Source organism: Gymnodraco acuticeps, unplaced genomic scaffold, assembly GCF_902827175.1.
Source record: "Gymnodraco acuticeps unplaced genomic scaffold, fGymAcu1.1, whole genome shotgun sequence".
Taxonomy (NCBI): Eukaryota; Metazoa; Chordata; class Actinopteri; order Perciformes; family Bathydraconidae; genus Gymnodraco; species Gymnodraco acuticeps.
Window position 1 is genome coordinate 97,121 of NW_022991934.1, and position 8,128 is coordinate 105,248.

Sequence of the window (8,128 nt, forward strand, 5' to 3'; positions counted from 1 at the left end):
CAATGTGTGAGGGCGATTCCAGGCTTCGACGGCACTACGAAGCTCAGCTTGTTTTCAAAGGGACATCAAGCACCATACAGAATGAACTCTTGGACTGCATGTATGATGTGTACAGGGAGGAAATAGCCAAGCAAGTGGACAACACATCATTTGTTGCCGTTCAGGCCGACGAGACAACCGATGTCTCCTGTAAATCGCAAATGGTGATTGTGCTGCGATACATTATGCCTGACCTCACAGTTACAGAGCGTTTTTTGGAGTTTGTGGAAGTAAAGGACAAAACTGGTGTAGGTCTCTCTAACAGCATCAAGGCTGTTCTGGAACCCCTGAAGCTGAAAGAAAAGCTAATCGCTCAGACCTATGACGGGGCGGCCGTCATGAGCGGTAACGTGCGCGGGGTACAGACGGTGATGAAGGAGACGTACCCAAACGCTCAGTTTGTTCACTGCTACGCCCACCAACTGAACCTGACCCTGCAGCAACTGTGTTCAGCAAGGATGAGCATCCTGAAGGTGTTTTTTGCAGATCTAACTGCTTTTTCCACTTTTTTCTCCGGTGCTCCAAAACGTGTTGCAGCTCTTGCAGAGGCAACACAGAGACGCATCCCACGGCCACCGGCTGTGAGATGGAACTTTAAAAGCAGAACTGTGAACGCGGTTGGGAGACCCGAGATGCACTACTTCAGTGTATGAAGCATATACGTGCACAACCAGGATGGGATGCGGTCACCATAAGTGAGGCATACGGCCTGTCAAAGAAACTGCGGGACCGAGCATTTATGCAGCTCCTGGAGTTTTTTTCGTTGCTTATGCCAGAAGTGGATGTTCTATACAACACTCTGCAAAAACGAAGCATCGATGCACCTGGGATCAACAGCGCGCTCTGCCGTTTCAAGGAAAATGTTCAGAAAATGAGGCAGAAAACTGATGCATTGGCCGCCACTGCTCATGATGGAACAGACGAGCCAGGCCGACGAGTCAGCAGCACAGCGCCGGTGATGAAGGAAGCTTGTGACACAGTCATCTCACAGGTGGAACAGAGGTTCTCACAGAGTGACCATTTGATCGCTGCAAAGCTTGTTGACAGCTCATTCTTCCCACAGCATGTCCTGTCACTTCCTACACCTGAGCTTGACTGCGCCGTGAAACTGTGGCCTGCGTTGGGAAACAAGGAGAAGTTGAAGTCTGAGCTGACCACGCGCTACCGCCACAGTGAGCTTCACACTGGAAACACTGCCCTGTCTCTGTTGAAATCCATTCACGAGAACAACTTGGAGGAAACGTTTGCTGAGACTGTTATTTTGGTCAAAATAATAGTGACAAACTCCGATGACGACATCCGAGTCAGAGAGGAACTTTTCCACCCTCAAAAGGATAAAGACTTTCACTCGCAACACCATGGGACAGCCGCGACTTAACGCATTGGCCATGCTTTCAATTGAAAGCCAGTTGATCCAGCAACTACAGGACTTCATCCCCAAAGTGATAGACACATTCTGTCAGAGGAAGGACCGCCGTGCCGCTTTTCTTTTCAAGTGAGCCTTCAGCTTTGGTAAGTTCATTTGTCATATATTTTGTTGATCTTCTGTGTTTTGCCTCTGCTGGATCGATTTATATTGTGACCTCGATGATGAGTGTCTGTGTTTTCCTTATATTTACAGTCTATGGTGTTTTAATGCTAAAGCATTACGGTTGTTGTTATTGTTAAGAATTACTTTGTGATGGTGACCTTTACTCCATGTATGAAGGTGCATTACTATGACATCCCCACGCTGTGTACGTAAATGTATGCGCTCACAGTGTTGCTCCTGTGGTCTTCAGTATGTAATTTGACACTCCCCCCTCTCTCTCTCCTCCCCCCCCTCTCTCTGTCCCCCCTCTCTCTCTCCCCCCTCTCTCTGTCCCCCCCCCTCTCTCTCTCTCCCCCGACCTCTTTCTGCCCGCCCAGTTTTGTACACCTAGAAACGCCACTGTATATAAAGTATGAAAACGGTAAGCAGTGCAAGTATAGTATAAAATATATGGATATTAATTTAATTATGATAAATATTGTGGAACAATGATGAAAAATGGGAATGGATGTGGCGACGTAAAACTGACACAAAACAACAACAAACTTTTGCCGAGCCAATTGGAGAGTTTCATCAGCAGCACGTGGTAAAAACCACCAATGAGCGCTCAGCTCGAGATACCAGCGAGACGTTTCCCATCAAGCATTTTGCTTCCGCAGCCCGTGGAGAGGAACTGCGCCGCCTCGCCGCGCCTCGCTCTCAAGGCTGCGGGCGTCTTTGTCCCGCGATATTTCAACGTCTCATGTAGGCGAGCCTCCAGAGCAAGTCGGACAAAATGACTAACCATCATGCAACGCACGAGCAAGACGTTGATCGAAATTGCGCAGGTCTGCGCAGGTCTCGCTTGTCTCAAACAAGCCTAGTGATATCTCCATTACTCATCCACTAAAAAACATCAGTTTATCCTTGTTAATTACACAATATTGATTGGTTTAAATTGTGTACAATGCTTTTGTGTTTTTAACCTTCGATTCGGAGAAACAAATAGTTTTTTCGGAGTTTAGACACTACAGAGTTTCCGAAGACACTACACTACCCAGAATCCCCAGCTATCGTTTGGGACTACAACATCCGCCTTGCTTTACAAACCCCGTGATTAGCCCTCAAGCTCTGTGATTGGATGTTGGAGTGGCAGTGCGACAAGGTTACGCCGAATGTCAAACAGCTCTTTGAAATGGAACGGAACCACGCCAGACTATCCAAAACTGGACTTGGACGGGTCCAGCCCAGCCCTCCCCCCCCAGAATTACACATACTGGCTATTGTGTGTTTCGCAATATGTTCTATGGCACGTCTCTACTGGGAATTGTAGTTTTATAAGACGTTTTCGTATTTCCCACAATTATAAGTTGCCAGTATTAAACTGTATACATCCCTGGAGGTTTAGGGGATACGAAACACATTGGTGTTATCAAATTTAAAACATATAATTAATACATGGGTGAAAATTGCTTGTGCCCATAATGGGCAGCATTAATATACCCACATGACAGCTAAGGTCAGAAGAGCTTTATTTAACAGCTGGTCTTATGTCTGTGACCCCTCCTGTTGTTAATTGATAAGCCTGAAACATGCACTTGTCAAGGTTCAGATGCACATTTAGCAAATATGGCAGTAGCCATCGATCATCTTAAGATAAGATACTTTATTGATCCCAAGTTGGGAAATGTTTTTGTTACAGCAGCATGTACTACTTTGTTCTACTCCACTACAATTCAGAGGTCAACCTGGTATTTTTACTCTACTACATTTATTTTTGTTACTTTGCAGATTCTGATTAATGATGTGAAATATAAACAACCCTTAAATCAGACTTTAGTTACACCTGCGTAAAATTCAGCCTTATCAGTTTGTCTGTTTTACACATCCTCCTGTTAATATCTTTGGACGTCCTGCACTAAACTGTTTTATTGTAGAGATCACTACAGTATCTTCTTGATATTTTCTATTCTATATTTCTATCATTGACCCCTATTTTGTATGTAGGCTACTCTTAATATTTAAATGTTTTCATAAACATTTATTTATTCAACAACTAAATTCAATAACGTGCTTTAACCACTAGGAGGTACGGTTTAGACCAGTGGTCTAGTTAATAAAACATAATAATATCAAACATAATATGACTATTGTAGTGCCGTGAAAAGAGAGTCGGAGGCGGTGTATTAAGAATGGAGTTCCAATCTTTATTATCCATTACTTCAGAGAGGTTAACACATGCACTGCTCTGCCATGATGAGCTAGCAGGAATGGCAGCTAAAGCTACAGGTGTTCCCCACTAAAGGGTCCGTGTGGCAACACAATAAGCAAGGTGAATTATGTCCAATAACGTGTCACCACACTATTCACGTTATTGTGAAATTAAAACAGAATGGTAAAGGAAAACACAGTTTCAGTCTCTCAATGTGAAGCTTATGCATTGTACCATAAACGTGTATAGACCTGTAACAGTCAACTGCATGAGGAGTTGGAAAGGTAGTTCAAAAAATCAGTAATATATTTTAAAAACTACAAACAAATCCCTTTCTATCAGCTGTGCACCTTTATGGTGTAAATACAGCCTATCTACCAATTGGATCAAATATAAAAGTCAGCCGAATTAGTGTTGATACTGCAAGGAGACGTATTGTGTGAAAAGAAATGGAAGATGTTGTTTAATTGTTATTTTATGGTCCACGTCACGTATTCAGTTTTGGCGGCATCTCTTCCAGTTTGTCAAAAGGTCTTCTGATCAGGGCTCTATAAATACATATCTACGGCAGATATGTAATATTTAATGCAGCTGAACCGTGTATTACAATGCCGTTATGTGATGACTTTCAAAGAGAAAAGCAAGAACACTCGGAATAAAGTATTATTATTATTTTTTTAAATGTTTTCCGATTTCATATCACATAAACACCATATCCCGACGTGCATTGCGGCGTGATTTTAGCCTATCAAAACCTCTAAAAAAAGAAATGTGTCTCTCAGAATCGAAAGAGAAAACCCTATGGGAAAAACACAAAAGCATTGTACACAATTTAAATCAATTAATGTCGTATAGTTAACTAGGATAAACTGATGTTTTTTAGTGGATGAGTACTGCAGATATCACTGTTAAATCATTTGATCATTGGTTTTATTATGAAAACGTCGAGACCGGAAATACTGTTTTCAACCCGTAACTTTACATGGAGGCTGCCGCATACCTCAAATCATCTTCGTAATATCTATCAAACTATAGATCCTACATAACGACTGGACGTGGATTCTAAAAGTACAATATATACTTCTCGCTAGAAATCTAATCATAAAGCGTTTTAATGGCCAAACTATCCTACAATTTAGGATTTTACAGAGAGGGTTATTTGTGAATAAACAACCCTCTGTAACGTTTGCATTCAACGGGAGCACTAGAGGCCGACGACTTTCAAACGTAATTATAGGTCGTATTAAGCGCTTGAACAAACGACATATTTGGTCGTATGAGTTGGAGGACTTGTTGGAAAGACTTGAAGAAAAGACCCAAACTCACAGAAGAGCAAGTGAAATGTATTGCTGAACTCTCTCCCGAAATGACAGAAAAATGCAAGAACGCCTTTTCCAATATGACTGCAATAACAAACTGCAATGAAAAGGACCGGTCTGTGCGGATGGAAGGAAATAGACATGACGAGATACCAGTTATCATGATGCTGCTGGAAGTTACTGCAAATTCAGGTCAGAAAGTTGGAACCCTGATAGATTTAGAATCAGACACCAACTACATAACCCACAGAGCCGCCAACCGGTTAAACCTGGAAAGTGAAACAATCACATTGGTTGTCCATGGAGTTGGAGGAATGACACTGAGGGTGAACAGCAGAAGATATTTCCTCAGAGTTAGAGTCAAGACACCCAGAGGTACAGAAAAAGCGCACCAACTTGTTTGTTATGGCCTCAATGAAATAGCCAACATGCAAAGAGTCATCGAACCTGAACAGCTGAAGAAATTATTTCCAGAAGTCAAACTTGAGGATTTAGAAAGACCAGAAAACATTGAGCTACTTATCAGCCACCGAGAAGGTAGACTGGTCCCACAGAGGGTGAAGATTGTCGAAGACCTCGTTTTGTGGGACAGCCCACTGGGTAAAACTGTGGCTGGAGCTCACCCTGATCTCTTTGAGGAAGTGGAGATGACAACACATAAGTCTGAAACACACTTCGCTTGCTCCATGCGTATGGCCGCAGTGAAATACGAGGAAATCATCAGAGCTGAAGAGATTCAGGCTGAAACAAAAAGCACAGCTGTTGACAGAGAGTTTCTGGATTGGTGGAAGTGGGACAGTATTGGAGCAGCCTGTGAACCAAAATGTGGAGGATGTCGATGTGGTCATTGTCAGCCTGGAGGAAAGGAAATTACATTAATTGAGGAAAAAGAGCTGGAAATCATAAAACAAGGCCTTACCTATGTTACAGCTGATGCCCACAGTAGTGCTCCACACTGGGATACAAAGTACCCTTGGATCGAGGACCCAATCTCTCTTCCCAACAACAGGACTGCAGTGGAAGCAACTTTTCTGAGGACAGAAAAACAACTCAAGAGGGAGCCAGATTGGCAAGCTGCCTACAAGGCACAGGTACATGAAATGGTGGAAAGAGGAGCAACCCCTGCTGATCTCAAGGAGGAATCTGAAAATGCCAGTGGAGGAGTGGCCAAAGAAGTCAGCAAAGGAGGTTGCGGCAAATGCAAAAGAGGACATCAATAAAATCCAAAGGAAAACATTCACAGCAGCACTCACCAGAGCTCAGGCAAAGATGAAGCATCCTGATGGCAAAGAACCTCTAACCCTTATAAAACCCTCTGAGGGTGAGAAAGAGACTCGAACCCGAAGAATACCAGCTGGCTCAGTTATAGGGCAACTGATTGATGTGAGGAAATTCAGCAGCTTGGATAAACTGGTCCGAGTTGTTGCCTGGGTGCTGTAGAAGCAAACACAGTAGTGGTGGCTTAAAGCCCACCTCTGCTCCGCGCCGTCCGTTTAGATGAGCCTGGTCAGATTAATAAGAGAAGGAGTTCAAAACACCGGCATAAAAGTTATAACAATAATCTGATTTTAATGGTAAAAAACACAATACGAAATACAGAGTGCCCTGTAACAGAGCACTCCGGGCTCCCCGCTCTACTGCCGTGCGATACAGATATCGGGACCAGCCAGTCAGAAACAGGGGGCATTTTGCATGGGTAAACAACAGTATATATGGACATATTTGGGGCGGAGAGTCACTTCACTTCCTTCTTGCACCTGAGTTCACTCCTTTAATTTCCCAAGGAAGATTTCACACAAACTATTCTTTCCCAGACAACCAAACATTGTACACAGATATATTGGTACATTACTTTTGAACAGAGCGTGAGTAGACAAAGGCAGAGTCAATCATTATCTTCCACCTAACTTCACTCCTTTACTTTCCCAAGGAAGATTTCACACAAACTATTCTTTCCCAAACAATCAAACATTGTACACAGATATATTGGTGCTTGAGATTATATTGGCCCCAGAAAGGACCTTGAAAAGAACATGTGTGTGTGTGTGCTGATATCTGGGTCAGGAAGTGTATGTGTGTGTGTGTGTGCTGATGGGAGGAAGTGTGTGTGTCAGGGTCTCTGGGTCATGGAGTGTAAGTAAGAAGTTTTCTATATATATATATATATATATATATAGGATTACTTTAAAACAGTCCCAAATAATACATGTTCACTTCAATGCAGTTCAAGATAATACCTGTTTACTTTAATACAGTTTAGAACAATATCTGTTTGCTTTAGTACTTATCTAGTCAGTGCATCAGCACTATGCATTAGATATAGTAGGCCCGCCCCCAGTTTGGAGGCAGAAGTAAGAGCATGGAAGCTAAGCACTGTCATGATATGGACCGAGACAGCAGAAAAACACTTTCACCACCTTACCATGCCGTCAGTACCATGCCGTTTTTCCCACAGGGAACTGAAGCCAAAGATTGATTGACTACTCAGAAATCTGACCTTATAGAACACCAATAAAATGTAATAATGAGGGTTTTGAAGGGTTAAAGTGGTTAACATATTACTAGCATACACTCGAGATCTTGTGATGTGGGCCCTTCTTTTTGCCGCTCTCCTCGTCCTCAGCAGTACATTGTTCTGCGTCCCGCCCATTCTGTAGCCTGCTACTCTAAACTACAATCTACTGTAGGTTAATACACTATGAATACACCATTGACACATCGATTTTGCTAATTTATAACTGAACTTATAATATTCCTCACCTCAGCACTGCATATGTGTTTCTGTATGTAGCCATCTTATTGTTATTACTTCTCTCTGATACTTAGATTAGGCTACAGATGACATTTTTGAATAAACCTTCCCAACCCCGGTTCTCAACTTCATATTCTTCTAAACTAATGAGCTATATATAACAAAGGCATACAGCTTCGTTTCAATAAGTCGCTCACCCGGCTAACAATGACGTCAACACACCTGCAGAGTTAGCTTAGCTTAGTAAGACTAATACTGTAATATTCTAATATGTTTCTTTGGTATATCTTGATTAT